This window comes from Bombina bombina, chromosome 12 (genome assembly GCF_027579735.1).
Source record: "Bombina bombina isolate aBomBom1 chromosome 12, aBomBom1.pri, whole genome shotgun sequence".
Lineage (NCBI taxonomy): Eukaryota > Metazoa > Chordata > Amphibia > Anura > Bombinatoridae > Bombina > Bombina bombina.
In genome coordinates, this window is record NC_069510.1 from 158676437 (window position 1) to 158695477 (window position 19041).

The window sequence follows — 19041 nt, forward strand, 5'->3', positions numbered from 1 at the left end:
TCTTAACATTTGACTGTAAGGCAAAGATTTCACCAAAGCAGGTGAATGGGCACTAGAGAAGTGTAGGAGGCTATTCCTATCAGTATCCTTTCTAAATATATCTGTTTTTAGAAGGGAACCATCTTTATAGATTTTAGTATCAAGGAAGTTAATAGATTCTTCACTCCAAGACATTGTAAATTTAATACATCCTGATGCCCTGTTCAATTCACTCACAAATTGTTGTAGGGATCCAACGTCACCCCACCAAATGCCAAATATATCATCTATGTAACGCCACCAGGTGGCGCCACATAGAATGAAGAGCTCATTTTCATATACAAATTTCTCCTCAAAAATATTCATAAAAATATTGGCATAGGTGGGGGCGACGTTGGACCCCATAGCAGTTCCTTGTTTTTGTAAGAAATAAGAATCCTCAAAAGGGAAATAATTACAGTGCAGAATAATTTCCATTAACTCTATAATAAATTGCTGTTGCATAGCAGTGAACCTATTACTTTTGCCAATAGCATACCTGATAGAATCTAACCCACTGCTATGTGGTATGGACGTGTAGAGGCTAACAATGTCCAAGCTATACAAGATACATTTATCCATATTTCCTGGCAGACCCTCAATCTTAGATAAAAAGTCATTAGTGTCTTTAATAAAAGACATAGCCTGAGCTACAAATGGTCTCAACAGTCTGTCAAGGTATATGGATATATTTGTAAAAATAGAGTCAGAACCCGCCACTATGGGACGTCCAGGGGGGGGTCCCTAGATTCTTATGAACCTTTGGGAGAGTGTAAAGTACTGGTATAGTGTATTCCTCTTTAATAAGATAATTTTTGGTTTCATTATCAATAATTCCATTCTGGAATGCTCTCTGGATGCATCTTTTTATGTCTACTGCAATTTTAGATGTGGGGTCTGAGGTTAATAGCATATATACATCTGTGTTAGCTAATTGAGATTTAATTTCACCAATATAGTACCCCCTATCCAAAATAACTGTGGCTCCGCCCTTATCAGCTTGTTTGCAAATCAATTCTTTATTATTGCAAATTGCTTGTAAGGCTTGACTATCTTCTTTAGACATATTGGGCAAAAAACGTAATTTCTTCTTACAACATTTTTTCTTAAGGTTATCCAAATCAGACTTAACCAATTTCATGAAAACATCAATACTTGAATCATAGCAAGTTGGAACAAATGCACTCTTATTTTTCAATCCAAGACTCTTAATAGCTAAATCATCAGGGGTAGAAACATTTTTTCAATTGATTTTTAAACCCATCATAAGCATTGGAAAAAAAGGATTTTAGCTTAAGGTTTCTATTAAATTTGTAAAGGTCCTGATCTAATTTAAACCAATTACAATGATCTTGTTTACAAAAAAAAAAGTCCCTTCTCCAACACCTTGTATTGGGCATTTGAGAGTTCTACCTTAGAGATATTCAGCACTAGTGTTTGTTCGCCCGGCGTGTCTTCCTTGGCGGTACCTGTGACACCTTGTTGTGGACTGGTTTTGCGGTGATGCCTCCTACCGCCCCGTCTCCTCCGACATCTGAATCCCCTGAGGTGGATTCCATGGTGCTGTCAGAGCTGCTAGCCGTCTTCTGTGACCTCCGCTCTCGTCGACGAGCCGCACCGGAAGTGACGTTTCTTGAGCTTCCGGTTGGGTCCCGGGTCCACCTGTAAACCGCTCCGGTAAGGTAATCGTTCTCATCACGGTTGAATTTGATCCGCTTCTTATTTTCAAGCTCTTTTTTCAGCTCCATAATCTTCATGTTTATTTCCTTTATAGATTTATCGATGTCGAGATCTCCTGCGGATTGTTTGAGGCTTGCGACTACCTCCTTGATTTCATCTGTCTGGGCATCAATGGCCATCTGCAAATACTCAACCGTGAGTACGATTAAGTCCAGTGAACATTTGTTCAAAATTTGTTCAAATTTAGTGCAGTAGTCCTTATTGCTTGATAAGAGTGTTGGTCTTGTACTCATACTCAATCCTCTAGGGATGCGTTTAATTCTGTAGTATTCTGCCAAAGTAGATGCATGCAGTTGATAAGACATATTTCTTTTAGCAAGTCTCTCATAATTATTCATATTGACTTCTGTCTGTGGTGTCCTCAGAAAGTCACGAGAGCCCCTTACCAGGGTAGTGATTCTGGCAGCTTCAACATCTGTGTATGCAAAAACCTTTGCTCCTTGAGAATCTAATGTGTCCTCCATGGCAGGGTAGGTGCAGGGATAATAGCAGTAGTAATCCAGAAAATAAGATTGAAATCCAGCACTCAGACCCAAGGTGTGTGCAAGCTAGCACAGGATCACTGCAAGGATCCAAACAGTATCCAAAATCTTCAAAGAATGCAGCAGCACCACTTCTCATATAAAAAGTTCCTTTATTAAACACATAGTAGGAGCAGGTAAAATAGAACGACGTTTCGGGTGGTTATCCCTTAGTCACGTCCATACCACATAGCAGTGGGTTAGATTCTATCAGGTATGCTATTGGCAAAAGTAATAGGTTCACTGCTATGCAACAGCAATTTATTATAGAGTTAATGGAAATTATTCTGCACTGTAATTATTTCCTTTTTGAGGATTCTTATTTCTTACAAAAACAAGGAACTGCTATGGGGTCCAACGTCGCCCTCACCTATGCCAATATTTTTATGAATATTTTTGAGGAGAAATTTGTATATGAAAATGAGCTCTTCATTCTATGTGGCGCCACCTGGTGGCGTTACATAGATGATATATTTGGCATTTGGTGGGGTGACGTTGGATCCCTACAACAATTTGTGAGTGAATTGAACAGGGCATCAGGATGTATTAAATTTACAATGTCTTGGAGTGAAGAATCTATTAACTTCCTTGATACTAAAATCTATAAAGATGGTTCCCTTCTAAAAACAGATATATTTAGAAAGGATACTGATAGGAATAGCCTCCTACACTTCTCTAGTGCCCATTCACCTGCTTTGGTGAAATCTTTGCCTTACAGTCAAATGTTAAGAGTTAAGCGAATAGTGAAAGACAAAGCCCTGGCTTTGCAGAGACTACAGGAGATGGGCATTAGATTTGTGCAGCGTGGTTATCCCCCTGATTTGATTCAGGAGACTATTGATAAGGTGATACAACTACCTGACGAAAGGGTTAATACTGGAAATACCAATAAGAGAAAGGACCCTGACAGGATGGTATTTGTGTCTGAATACAATTCTTGCAGTTCAGAAATACAAAGGATCATTAGGAAACACTGGCATGTTTTGAGTGAGTGTAATCCTGAGGTACTAGCATTCCGCCAACCACCTATGCCAGCCTACACTAGACTTCCTAGTTTAAAAGACAAAATTGTTAAGGCTGACGTGGGTTCTAGTAAGAAATCCAAATTGGGGTACATTACTTCAGAAAGAAATGGCTGTTTCCCTTGTCTTAATTGCTCCAGTTGCAATAACATGATAAAATCTGATATATTCATCCACCCCCTTACGGGACAGAAATTTAAAATAAAGGGCTACTACAATTGTAATGCTAATTTTGTTATATATCTAATTAAATGTCCGTGTGGGTTAATTTATATCGGAGAGACGACCCAGAGGGTGAGAGATAGAATAATTCAACATAAATCCAATATTAGGACAGGAGATTTAAAGGCCCCAGTTGCCCACCATTTTTTGAGTAAAGGTCACTCTATTGCACAACTAAGATTTCAAATAATAGACCATATACAGAGCCCTAGACGTGGCGGCAATAGAGAACTGCTTCTCAAAAAACGTGAGGCATTTTGGATCAATAAATTAGATTGCTTAATCCCCAATGGTATGAATAGGGAACTTGATTTAAGTGTATTCCTGTAAAGTAAAAGATTTTTATCTTTATACAATTCCTTTTCTGGCATTTAATTTTATAATTTTATATTTTGACATTTTTGATATCTGCTCTTCAACAAATGTGATTGTTCTCTTTTTTTAAAAATATGTTTTTGTATAATAAAATTGTATGTTTGATATGGGTTAGACCACTAGATGGCAATAGAGGCTAAGAAAAATGTATATCTAAGTAATTAAGGTGAAAGGTGTGGTCTCACCTGACTGATGGCTATTTAAAGGTGATTAAGTCTAACAAACAGTATGTGAACATGACTAAGGGATAACCACCCGAAACGTCGTTCTATTTTACCTGCTCCTACTATGTGTTTAATAAAGGAACTTTTTATATGAGAAGTGGTGCTGCTGCATTCTTTGAAGATTTTGGATACTGTTTGGATCCTTGCAGTGATCCTGTGCTAGCTTGCACACACCTTGGGTCTGAGTGCTGGATTTCAATCTTATTTTCTCATTGGTTTATAGGTATTTCCTACTAATGCTCATTAGCGGATACCTCCTGCTAATTCTCATTGGTTTATAGGTATTTCCTACTAATGCTCATTAGCTGATAGATACCTCCTGCTAATTCTCATTGGTTTATAGATATTTCCTACTAATGCTCATCGGCTGATAGGTACCGCCTGCTTATTCTCATTGTTTTATAGGTATTTCCTACTAATGTTCATCGGTTGATAGATACCTCCTACTAATTCTCATTGTCTTATAGGTATTTCTTACTGTTCCTCATCGGCTGATGGATACCTCCTACTAATTCTCATTGGTTTATAGGTATTTCCTACTAATGCTCATTAGCTGATAGATACCTCCTGCTAATTCTCATTGGTTTATAGATATTTCCTACTAATGCTCATCGGCTGATAGGTACCGCCTGCTTATTCTCATTGTTTTATAGGTATTTCTTACTGTTCCTCATCGGCTGATGGATACCTCCTACTAATTCTCATTGGTTTATAGGTATTTCCTACTAATGTTCATCGGTTGATAGATACCTCCTACTAATTCTCATCGTCTTATAGGTATTTCTCACTAATACTCATCGGCTGATAGATACCTCCTACTAATTCTCATTGGCTTATAGGTATTTCCCACTAATGCTCATCGGCTGATAGATACCTCCTGCTAATTCTCATTGGTTTATAGGTATTTCCCACTAATGCTCATTGGCTGATAGATACCTCCTGCTAATTCTCATTGGTTTATAGGTATTTCCTACTAATGTTCATTAGTTGATAGATACCTCCTGCTAATTCTCATTGGTTTATAGATATTTCCTACTAATGCTCATCGCCTGATAGGTACCGCCTGCTTATTCTCATTGTTTTATAGGTATTTCCTACTAATGCTCATTAGCTAATAGATACCTCCTGCTAATTCTCATTGGTTTATAGGTATTTCCTACTAATGCTCATTAGCTGATAGATACCTCCTGCTAATTCTCATTGGCTTATAGGTATTTCCTACTAATGCTCATTAGCTGATAGATACCTCCTACTAATTCTCATTGGCTTATAGGTATTTCCTGCTAATGCTCTTTGGCTGATAGATACACCCTGCTAATTCTTATTGGCTTATAAGTATTTCTTACTAATGCTCATTGGCTGATAGATAGACCTTGCTAATTCTTATTGGCTTATAGGTATTTCCCACTAATTATCATCCACTGATAGATACCTCCTAGTAATTCTCATTGGTTTAAAGGTATTTCCCGCTAATGCTCATCGGCTTATAAATACCTCCTACTAATTCTCATTAGTTTATAGGTATTTCCCACTAATGCTCATTGGCTGATAGATACCTCCTACTAATTCTTATTGGATTATAGGTATTTCCTACTAGTGCTCATTGGCTGAAATATACCTCCTACTAATTCTCATTGGCTTATAGGTATTTTCCACTAATACTCATCGGCTGATAAATACCTCCTACTAATTCTCATTGGTTTATTGGTATTTCCTACAAATGCTCATTGGCTGATACACCCTGCTAACTCTCATTGACTGATAGGTATTTCCCACTAATGTTCATTGGCTGATAAATACCTCCTACTAATTCTCATTGGTTTATAGGTATTTCCCACTAATGCTCATCGGCTGATAGATACCTCCTACTAATTCTTATTGGCTTATAGGTATTTCCTACTAGTGCTCACTGGCTGAAAGATACCTCCTACTAATTCTCATTGGCTTATAGGTATTTCCCACTAATACTCATCGGCTGATAAATACCTCCTACTAATTCTCATTGGCTTATAGGTATTTCCTACTAGTGCTCATTAGCTGATAGGTACCTCCTGCTTATTCTCATTGGGTTATAGGTATTTCCTACTAGTGCTCCTTGGCTGAAAGATACCTCCTACTAATTCTCATTGGCTTATAGGTATTTCCCACTAATGCTCATTAGCTGATGGATACCTCCTACTAATTCTCATTGGTTTATAGGTATTTCCTACAAATGTTCATTGGCTGATACAGCCTGCTAATTCTCATTGGCTGATAGGTATTTCCCACTAATGCTCATTGGCTGATAGATACCTCCTACTAATTCTCATTGGCTTATAGGTATTTCCTACTAATGCTCATTGGCTGATAGATACACCCTGCTAATTCTTATTGGCTTATAGGTATTTCTTACTAATGCTCATTGGCTGATAGATACACCCTGCTAATTCTCATTGGCTTATAGGTATTTCTTACTAATGCTCATTGGCTGATAGATACACCCTGCTAATTCTCATTGGCTTATAGGTATTTCCCACTAATGCTTATTGACTGATAGGTACCTCCTGCTAATTCTCATTGGCTGATAGGTATTTCCCACTAATGCTCATCGGCTGATAAATACCTCCTACTAATTCTCATTGGTTTATAGGTATTTCCCACTAATGTTCATTGGCTGATAGATACCTCCCATTAATTCTCATTGGCTTATAGGTATTTCCTACTAGTGCTCATTGGCTGATAGATACAATCTACTAATTCTCATTGGCTTATAGGTATTTCCTACTAATGCTCATCGACTGATAGGTACAGAATGCTTATTCTCATTGGCTTATAGGTATTTCCTACTAGTGCTCATTGGCTGATAGATACCTCCTACTAATTCTCATTGGTTTATAGGTATTTCCTACTAATGCTCATTGGCTGATAGATACCTCCTGCTATTACTCAATGGTTTATAGGTATTTTCCACTAGTGCTCATTGGCTGATAGATACCTCCTACTAATTCTCATTGGTTTATAGGTATTTTCCACTAGTGCTCCTTGGCTGATGGATACCTCCTACTAATTCTCATTGCTTTATAGGTATTTCCCACTAATGTTCATTGGCTGATAGATACCTCCCATTAATTCTCATTGGCTTATAGGTATTTCCTACTAGTGCTCATTAGCTGATAGGTACCTCCTGCTTATTCTCATTGGCTTATATGTATTTCCTACTAGTGCTCATTGGCTGATAGATACAATCTACTAATTCTCATTGGTATATAGGTATTTCCTACTAATGCTCATCGACTGATAGGTACAGCCTGCTTATTCTCATTGGCTTATAGGTATTTCCTACTAGTGCTCATTGGCTGATAGATACCTCCTACTAATTCTCATTGGTTTATAGGTATTTCCTACTAATGCTCATTGGCTGATAGATACCTCCTGCTATTACTCATTGGCTTATAGGTATTTCCTACTAGTGCTCATTAGCTGATAGGTACCTCCTGCTTATTCTCATTGGCTTATACGTATTTCCTATTCGTGCTCATGGGCTGATACACCCTGCTAACTCTCATTGACTGATAGGTATTTCCCACTAATGCTCATCGGCTGATAGATACCTCCTACTAATTCTCATTGGCATATAGGTATTTCCTACTAGTGCTCATTAGCTGATAGGTACCTCCTGCTTCTTCTCATTGGTTTATAGGTATTTCCTACTAGTTCTCATTGGCTGATAGATACAATCTATTAATTCTCATTGGTTTATAGGTATTTCCTACTAATGCTCATCGATTGATAGGTACCGCTTGCTTATTCTCATTGGCTTATATGTATTTCCTACTAGTGCTCATTGGCTGATAGATACCTCCTACTAGTACTCATTGGTTTATAGGTATTTTCCACTAGTGCTCATTGTCTGATAGATACCTCCTACTAATTCTCATTGGCTTATAGGTATTTCCTACTAGTGCTCATTAGCTTATAGGTACCTCCTGCTTATTCTCATTGGCTTATAGGTATTTCCTACTAATGCTCATCGGCTGATAGATACCTCCTACTAATTCTCATTGGTTTATACGTATTTCCCACTAATGCTCATCAGCTGATAGATACCTCCTACTAATTCTCATTGGTTTATACGTATTTCCTACTAATGCTCATTGGCTGATAGATACCTCCTACTAATTCTCATTGGTTTATAGGTATTTTCCACTAATGCTCCTTGGCTGATGGATACCTCCTACTAATTCTCATTGGCTGATAGATACCTCCTACTAATTCTCATTAGCTTATAGGTATTTCCTACTAGTGCTCATTGGCTGATAGATACACCCTGCTAATTCTCATTGGCTTATAGGTATTTTCCACTAATACTCATTAGCTGATAGGTACCTCCTGCTAATTCTCATTGGCTTATAGGTAGCTCCTGCTAAAGCTCATTGGCTGATAGATACCCCTGGCTAATTCACATTGGCTTATAGGTTTTTCCTACTAATGCTTGTTGGCTGATACTTTCTCCTAATAATCATTGGCTGATAGATAAACATGGTCACTATACCTATCAGTTCAGAAATATGTGTGCAGGTGATATTGCAGCATTAGTTTAAAGGGGCAATAAAATGCTGGGCACCACTACAATAGCAGAGAAGTCTTCCATCCGGCAATGTCTTTATCCAAGCGGCAAAGAAGAATTCTTCCATCCGGGCGATGTCTTCAATCAAGCGGCAAAGAAGAGGTCCTCCATCAGGGCAAAGTTTTCTTCCAAGCGGCATCTACAATCTTCTTTCTTCGCTCCTCCGACGCGGAACATCCATCCAGCACGACGACTTCCCGACGAATGAGGTTCCTTTAAATGACATCATCCAAGTTCAGCCAATTGGATTGAACTTGAATCTGATTGGCTGATTCAATCAGCCAATCAGATTTTTCTACCTTAATTCCGATTGGCTGATAGAATCCTATCAGCCAATTGGAATTCGACGGACGCCATCTTGGATAACGTCATTTAAAGGAACCTCATTCGTCGCGAAGTCGTCGTGCCGGATGGATGTTCCGCGTCAGAGGAGCGAAGAAATTAGATTGAAGATGCCGCTTGGAAGAAAACTTTGCCCCGATGGAGGACCTCTTCTCTGCCGCTTGATTGAAGACATCGCCCACATGGAAGACGACTTCTCTGCCGCTTGATTGAAGACATCGCCGGATGGAAGAATTCTTCTTTGCCGCTTGGATGAAGACATCGCCGGATGGAAGACTTCTTCTCTGCCGCTTGACTGAAGACATCGCCCGGATCGGATGAAGAGTTCTATAACAAGGGAGTAGAAAGAAGCGCAAAAAGAACCAAGCTTGAGTAATTTATTAAAATAAGTGAAACAAATAAACATAAAAACTTACACTCAGGTAAGCAGAAATGATCGTCTGGATTATTACAGCATCCGGTGTACAGCGGCAAAGGTCAGAGTCCTGCTCAACAAAACAAACTGATCCGTCTGCAAAATGATGACAAAGCCGGCAAAACCTGACTCGACGTCTGACGTCAGTGTGGAGCTGGATTGGAGCGTCCCCCTCTGATGGATCCTTTCTCTGGCTTAACAGTCATACACCAGGTGATGGAAAAATAGTCCCAAAGAGCACAATAGACAGCTCTCAAGAATACAGAGCAAATCAGCTACTGCTCCCGCTCTGTATTGTACACCTAAACTGAAGTGAACGATAAAGCTTGTCAAAAAGGCAACATTACCGATCTATGAATGCGCACCAGTTCTGTCACAGGGTGCGGGAAATTTTAAGCATCAAGATAGTGGTGATCAGTATAAAAATCCCAAGCTTCACTAACTGGCAAGAGTTTAAAATAAAAGAAAAGCTTTAAAGGGACAGTCAAGTCCAAAAAAAACTTTCATGATTCAAATAGGGCATGTGATTTTAAACAACTTGCCAGTTTACTTTTAGCAACAATTTTGCTTTGGTATTCTTAGTTGAAATCTAAACCGAGGAGGCTCATATGCTAATTTCTTAGACCTTGAAGGCCGCCTCTAATCTAAAAGCATTTTGATAGTTTTTCACCACTAGAGGGCGTTGGTTCATGTGTTTCATATAGATAACATTGAGCTCATACACGTAAAGTTACCTAGGAATGAGCACTGATTGGATAAAATGCAAGTCTGTCAAAAAAACTGAAATAAGGGGGCAGTTTGCAGAGGCATAGATACAGGGTAATCACAGAGGTAAAAAGTATATTAATATAACTGAGATAAGGGGCAGTCTGCAGAGGCTTAGCTACAGGGTAATCACAGAGGTAAAAAGTTTATTAATATAACTGAGATAAGGGGCAGTCTGCAGAGGCTTAGATACAGGGTAATCACAGAGGTAAAAAGATTATTATTATTTAATCAAATTTTTTAAAACCGGGCACTTTAGCATCAAAATTTACATTCATTTTACAGGTACAGTCTACTCCAGATTTGTTATTGTTTAAAAAGATAGATAAGAAAATGTATGCTTACCTGATAAATTTGTTTCTTTTTAGACACGATGAGTCCACGGATTTTATCCTTACTTGTGGGATTACGCCTCCTGGTCAGCAGGAGGAGGCAAGCGCACCACAGCAGAGCTGTTATATATAACTCCTCCCTTCCCTCCCACTCCAGTCATTCGACCGAAGTTAGGAAGAGAAAGGAAAAGCCAAGGTGCAGAGGTGTCTGAAGTTTTCAAAAATTAATAACCTGTCTCCAAGAACAGGGCGGGCCATTGACTCATCGTGTCTAAAAAGAAACAAATTTATCAGGTAAGCATAAATTTTCTTTTCTTTTTAAAGACACGATGAGTCCACGGATTTCATCCTTACTTGTGGGATACAATACCAAAGCTAGAGTACACGGATGATAAGGGAGGGAGAAGTCAGGGAACCTAAATGGAAGGCACCACCGCTTGAAGAACCTTTCTCCCAAAAACAGCCTCAGCCGAAGAAAAAGTATCAAATTTGTAAAATTTAGAAAAAGTGTGAAGAGAAGACCAAGTTGCAGCCTTGCATATCTGCTCAACTGAAGCATCATTTTTGAATGCCCATGAGGAAGCTACAGCCCTAGTGGAATGAGCCTTAATTCTTTCAGGAGGCTGCTTCCGAGCAGTCTCATATGCCAAGAGGATGATACTCTTCAGCCAAAAAGAAAGAGGTAGCTTTCTGACCCCTTATGTTTCCCAGAAAAATGGATAAACAGAGAAGAGGACTGACGAAAATCCTTCGTTGTTTGTAAGTAAAATTTTAGAGCACGGACAACAATCTTCTGATTAATGTTCTTGTCTGAAACAACCTTAGACAGAAAACCATGTTTAGTACATAACACCACCTTATCCGAATGAAAAATAAGGCAAGGAGAATTATATTGTAATGCTGAAAGCTCAGACACTCTTCGAGCAGAAGAAATGTCAACAAGAAATAAAATTTTCCACAATAACTTAATATCTATGGAATGCATAGGTTCAAACGGAACCCCTTGAAGAACTTTAATAACTAAATTCACAGGCCTGATTCAAGTCAAAGGCTGACAAAAAGATTGAACATCTGGGACATCTGCCAAACGCTTGTGTAACAAAATAGATAAAGCAGAGATCTGGCCCTTTAGGGAACTCGCTGATAATCCCTTCTCCAATCCTTCTTGGAGAAAAGACAAAATCCTAGGAATCCGAACTCTACTCCATGAGTAGACCTTATATTCACACCAATAAAGATATTTACGCCATATCTTATGGTAAATCTTCCTAGTTACAGGCTTACGTGCCTGAATTAAGGTATCTATGACCGAATCAGAGAAACCTCGCTTGGATAGAATTAAGCGTTCAATCTCCAAGCAGTTAGCTTCAGAAAAACTAGATTCGGGTGAATGAAGGGTCCCCTGAATGAGAAGGCCCTTCCTCAATGGAAGTGTCCAGGGTGGCAGAGATGACATGTCCACCGAGTCGGCATACCAAATCCTGCGAGGCCACGCCGGAGCGATGAGGATCACTGATGCCTTCTCCTGTTTGATCCGAGCAATAACCCGGGGAAGAAGAGCAAACGGGGAAATAGATATGCTAGGTTGAAGGACCAAGGAACCGCTAAGGCATCTATCAACTCGGCCTGGGATCCCTAGACCTGGACCCGTATCTCGGGAGCTTGGCATTCTGACAAGACGCCATGAGATCCAATTCCGGCCGGCCCCATCTGAGAATCAGATTGGAAAATATTTCCGGATGGAGTTCCCACTCTCCCGGATGAAAAGTCTGCCTGCTCAGAAAATCTGTCTCCCAGTTATCTTGGCTACTTCGGTCATCGCTAAGGAACTCCTTGTTCCTCCCTGATGATTTATGTAAGCCACTGTCGTTAGGTTGTCCGACTGGAATCTGATGAATTGAGCCGAAGCCAAATGAGGCCAAGCCCGAAGAGAATTGAAGATCGCCCTCAGCTCTAGAATGTTGATGGGAAGGAGAGACTCTGTCCGAGTCCATACTCTCTGAGCTTTTAAAGAGCCCCAGACTGCTCGCCAACCTAACAGGCTGGCGTCCGTTGTCACGATCACCCATGACGGTCGGCGAAAGCACGTCCCCTGGGACAGATGATCCAGAGACAACCACCATTGAAGAGAGTCCCTCGTCTCTTGTTCTAGGGTTATTCAAGGAGACAAATCTGTATAATCTCCATTCCACTGCCTGAGCATGCTTAACTGCAGAGGCCTGAGATGAAACCGAGCAAACGGGATTATGTCCATTGCCGCTACCATCAATCCGTTTACCTCCATGCACTGAGCCACTGATGGCCGAGGAGTAGACTGAAGAGTTAGACATGTATTCAGAATCTTTGACCTTCTGACCTCTGTCAGAAAAATCTTCATGGATATAGAGTCGATTAGAGCTCCTAAAAAGAAGGATACCCTTGTCTGCGGAATTAACAAACTCTTTTCCAGATTTACCTTCCACCCGTGAGTTCTCAGGAAGGATATCACAATGTCGGTATGGGACCTTGTTTGCTGATAAGATGACACCTGGATTAGAATATCGTCCATATAAGGTGCCACCACAATGCCCCGCTGTCTTAGAACCGCCAGCAGAGACCCCAGAACCTTTGTGAAAATTCTGGGTGCCGTGGCCAGACTGAAAGGGAGGAGAGCCACAAACTGAAAGTGTTTGCCCAAGAAGGCAAACCTCAGGGACTTGTGATGATCTCTGTGGATAGGAACATGAAAATATGCATCCTTTAGATCCACCGTCTTCATAAATTGACCCTCCTGGATCAATGGAAGAATGGTACGAATAGTTTCCATCTTGAACGATGGAACTCTGAGAAACTTGCTTAGACTATTTAAGTCTAGGATAGGTCTGAAGGTTCCCTCCTTTTTGGGAACTACAAACAGATTCGAATAAAAACCCTGTCCCTGTTCCTGAATTGGAACTGGACGAATTACTCCCATGGAAGAGAGGTCTCTTAGACAATGTAAGAATGCCTCTCTTTTTATCTGGTCTGCAGATAATCTTGAAAGAAGAAATCGTCCTCTAGGGGAAAAATTTCTGAACTCCAGTTTGTATCCCTGAGACACTAATTCTATAGCCCAGGGATCCTGAACGTCTCATACCCAAGCCTGAAAGAAGGATAGTCTGCCCCCTACCAGATCCGGTCCCGGATCGGGGGCAACCCCTTCATGCTGACTTGGAATCAGCGGTGGGCTTCTTGGATAGTTAAACTTTGGTCCAAGATTGATTTGGTTTCCAAGTTGACTTGGTTTGCAAAAAGTTTCCTTCCTGTTTAGAGGAGGAAGTGAAAGAGTTTCCCTTGAAATTTCAAAAGGAACGAAAATTACTCTGTCGTCCCTTCTGCTTATTTCTTTTGTCTTGAGGGAGGAAATGACCCTTGCCTCCCATGATGTCAGCGATAATTTCCTTCAATCCAGGTCCAAACAAGGTCTTTCCCTTATAGGGAATTGCCAAAAGCTTAGATTTAGATGAAACATTGGCAGACCAAGGTTTCAACCATAAGGCTCTGCGGGCTAGAATAGATAAACCTGAACTTTTAGCTGCCAATTTAGTAATTCGCAGGGAAGCGTCTGTTATGAAGGAGTTTGCCAACTTTAAAGCCTTAATCCGATCCTGGATTTCTTCCAAAGAAGTCTCAGTCTTAAGAGACTCTGCAAGAGCATCAAACCAATAAGCTGCCGCACTGGTTACTGTAACAATACATGCGGCAGGTTGCAGAAGTAAACCCTGGTAAACATAAATCTTTTTCAGTAGACCCTCCAACTTCTTATCCATGGGGTCTTTGAACGCACAACTATCCTCAATAGGAATAGTAGTTTGTTTGGCCAAGGTTGAAATAGTTCCTTCCACCTTAGGGACCGTTTGCCAAGCTTCCTTGACAGCGTCCGCAATTGGGAACATTTTGCCTTGAAGTATAGGAAAGGCAGATAGCGCCACCGAAAGAGTAGGACATAACTGCAGCAGAAAGTTGAGGTGAAGTACATGGCACTGCTAAGGCGGGCGTTAAAGGCTGGGACACTTGGGGAGAAAGCTGGGGCATATCCTGAATCTCATTGTTAGACTCTTGAGAGACATCTGCCACTGACAATTTTTTATCATGAAAAATCTTATCTTTATAGCTTAAAGCCCTCTCAATACATAAAGGGCAAAAAAGGAACAGGAGGTTCCACATTGGCATCCAAACACATTGCGCAGACAACATTTTCTAATTCCATTCTGTTAGAACAGTACAGAAAATGAAACAAAAATGACTTGAAATTTTTTTTGGGTTGGCCCTTTAAATGCACCACTCAGACTCTCTTACTATATGAGAGAAGAGTGATATAATAAAATACAGTGTAAATAAAAACAATCTTATTTACTTTGCACACTGTCTTTAAAAAATAAACGTAGCCGTTTTTCTTTTGTCTTGAACAGAAAAAATAGACGTTTAAAAACTGAGCATATTAATCCTGAAACAGAGATACTATTTGCCCTGTTCAGACACCTCACAGCCTCAATCAGCTAAGCTGAGGCGCCTACCTGCCTCCAGACCTCTCTCCTTAGGAATATGTCCGGTCGGGCCACAGAGCGCTTACAACCGCCTGCTTAGATAACCATGCAATTCAGCGTACTGCCCGAAGAGCTGAAGTAATATGCGGCAGACTTGTTCACCGTCTTTAACCTGAAAGAGTGACAATATAAGATATGCAACGCCTAGAAAGCGTGTAAAATAAGCCCCGGCCATCGTGGGCCTCATCTTAAACTGTTCGTACCGGGAATATATAGTAATAAAAATATGACCGATACTGTCCCTAGCCTTAGCCCAGTGCCTTCTGTACCCATGCTGTTATCATGGAAACCCTTTAGCCTTAGCCCAGTGCCAATGTACCCATGCTGTTATCATGGAATCCCTTTAGCCTCAGCCCAGTGCCAATGTACCCATGCTGTCTCATAGGAACCCTTTAGCCTCAGCCCAGTGCCAATGTACCCATGCTGTCTCATAGGAACCCTTTAGCATCAGCCCAGTGCCAATGTACCCATGCTGTCTCATAGGAACCCTTTAGCATCAGCCCAGTGCCAATGTACCCATACTGTCTCATAGGAACCCTTTAGCCTCAGCCCAGTGCCAATGTACCCATGCTGTCTCATAGGAACCCTTTAGCCTCAGCCCAGTGCCAATGTACCCATGCTGTCTCATAGGAACCCTTTAGCCTCAGCCCAGTGCCAATGTACCCATGCTGTCTCATAGGAACCCTTTAGCCTCAGCCCAGTGCCAATGTACCCATGCTGTCTCATAGGAACCCTTTAGCCTCAGCCCAGTGCCAATGTACCCATGCTGTCTCATAGGAACCCTTTAGCCTCAGCCCAGTGCCAATGTACCCATGCTGTCTCATAGGAACCCTTTAGCCTCAGCCCAGTGCCAATGTACCCATGCTGTCTCATAGGAACCCTTTAGCCTCAGCCCAGTGCCAATGTACCCATGCTGTCTCATAGGAACCCTTTAGCCTCAGCCCAGTGCCAATGTACCCATGCTGTTATCATGGAAACCCTTTAGCCTCAGCCCAGTGCCAATGTACCCATGCTGTCTCATAGGAACCCTTTAGCCTCAGCCCAGTGCCAATGTACCCATGCTGTTATCATGGAAACCCTTTAGCCTCAGCCCAGTGCCAATGTACCCATGCTGTCTCATAGGAACCCTTTAGCCTCAGCCCAGTGCCAATGTACCCATGCTGTTATCATAGGAACCCTTTAGCCTCAGCCCAGTGCCAATGTACCCATGCTGTTATCATAGGAACCCTTTAGCCTCAGCCCAGTGCCAATGTACCCATGCTGTCTCATAGGAACCCTTTAGCCTCAGCCCAGTGCCAATGTACCCATGCTGTTATCATAGGAACCCCTTCCAACTGAAGATTCTCATCCCAGAGAAATAAAGTAAAATTTTACCTATGCAGAGTCCACTCTGAGTATAACTAAATGTGCCCCAGAATCAAATAGAAACTGCACGTATCTTAACGCTGTCTGACAGCAGGACAGCTCCAACAGGTGTAGGAGGTCCTCTCCCTCCCATAGCCCTGTGGAAACAGATAGGACCTGAGTTATATATTGCTTAGGTCAGTGATTTTTAACCTTTTTTTTGCCGTGGCACACTTTTTTACATTAAAAAAATCCTGTGGCACACCACCATCCCAAAAATTTTAAAAAATCACACATTTTAGCCTAATACAGCATATATATATATATATACACACACAAACACACACATACTGTATGTATTGTGCTGTTATGCCATGCCTCCTACAAACTACCCCTGCACTGGGAGTAAAAAACAAGCAAAGTTTAAAAAATGTCACACTGTTGTCAGTCTGCCGTGGCACACCTGAGGATCTCTCACGGCACACTAGTGTGCCACGGCACACTGGTTGAAAAACACTGGCTTAGGTCATCCTGAGAAGGGCAGCATAACAATATGGGAGGCGCAGTGAGAAGTATGTTCCACCAGTTCCCATCGCTCTAAAGCCACCAATTGCTCTCATGTAGAGACTGATATGGACTATGGCTACACTCAAACAAAACAGCACACTCTGGCACTGTTTTAAAATAAAAAACTCTTGATTAAAGAATCAAAAACTAAAACCTCTTTGCCATCGCCTATCACTAACATAGGTAAAGAGAATGACTGGGGTGGGAGGGAAGGGAGGAGCTATATAACAGATCTGCTGTGGTGCTCTTTGCCTCCTCCTGCTGACCAGGAGGCGTAATCCCACAAGTAAGGATGAAATCCGTGGACTCATTGTGTCTTTAAAAAGAAAATCCCTTTATTACCCATTCCCTAGTTTTGCATAACTAACACTGTTATATTAATACATCTTTATACCTCTGTAATATACTTTTTATCTCTGTGATTACCTTGTATCTATGCCTCTGCAACTGCTCCTTATCTTAGTTATATTAATATACTTTTTACCTCTGTGATTACCCTGTATCTAAGCCTCTGCAAACTGCCCCTTATCTCTGTTATATTAATATACTTTTTACCTTTGTGATTACCTTGTATCTAAGCCTCTGCAGACTGCTCCTTATCTCAGTTATATTAATATACTTTTTATCTCTGTGATTACCTTGTATCTAAGCAAATGCAGACTGCTCCTTATCGCAGTTATATTAATATACTTTTGACCTATGTGATAACCTTGTATCTAAGCCTCTGCAGACTGCTCCTTATCTCAGTTATATTAATATACTTTTTACCTCTGTGATTACCTTGTATCTAAGCCTCTGCAGACTACCCCTTATCTCAGTTATATTAATATACTTTTTACCTTTCTGATTACCCTGTATCAAAGCCTCTGCAGACTGCTCCTTATCTCAGTTATATTAATATACTTTTTACCTCTGTAATTACCTTGTATCTAAGCCTCTGCAGACTGCTCCTTATCTCAGTTATATTAATATACTTTTTACCTCTGTGTTTACCCTGTATCTAAGCCTCTGCAGACTGCCCCTTATACCAGTTATATTAATATACTTTTTACCTTTGTGATTACCTTGTATCTAAGCCTCTGCAGACTGCTCCTTATCTCAGTTATGTTAATATACATTTTACCTCTCTGATTACCCTGTATCTAACCCTCTGCAGACTGCCCCTTATCTCAGTTATATTAATATACTTTTTACCTCTGTGATTACCCTGTATCTAAGCCTCTGCAGACTGCCCCTTATCTCAGTTATATTAATATACTTTTTACCTCTGTGATTACCCTGTATCTAAGCCTCTGCAGACTGCCCCTTATCTCAGTTATATTAATATACATTTTACCTCTCTGATTACCCTGCATCTAAGCCTCTGCAGACTGCCCCCTTATCTCAGTTCTTTTGACAGACTTGCATTTTAGTAAATCCATGCTAATAACACCATGGGAGTGAGCAGAATGTTATCTATATGACACACATGAACTAGCGCTGTCAAAATGGAGGCGGCCTTCAAGGGTTTAGAAATTAGCATATGAGTCTACCTAGGTTTAGCTTTCAACAAAGAATACCAAAAGAACAAAGCAAATTTGATGATAAAAGTAAAATGGAAAGTTGTTTAAAAATACATGCTCTAGGATCACGTCCTGAGGCACCTGGTGGAGGAGGAGCAAGGCTGTGAGTGCTGAGCTCCCTCCTACAATCCCACAGCACCTGGCGGTAGGAATTTCGCGCCTCCCCACTACCTGGGGTTGCTACCTGGATAGGTTCTAACATCTCCTCCGGTGCCGAGCAGTGGAACTCCAACCCACTGCATGGATGCAGGAACAGCCATATAACCTGCCTTCAGCTGTATTACTAAAATGTGAATATTACTGGAAACACTCTCTCCCGCTTGGGATTACCTGGGGATAAGACAAACCGCAGGGAGAAAGAGCAAAGAAAACGACTTCAGATACCTGAACCCTCCTGACCCCAGCTAAGGTTATACCGATT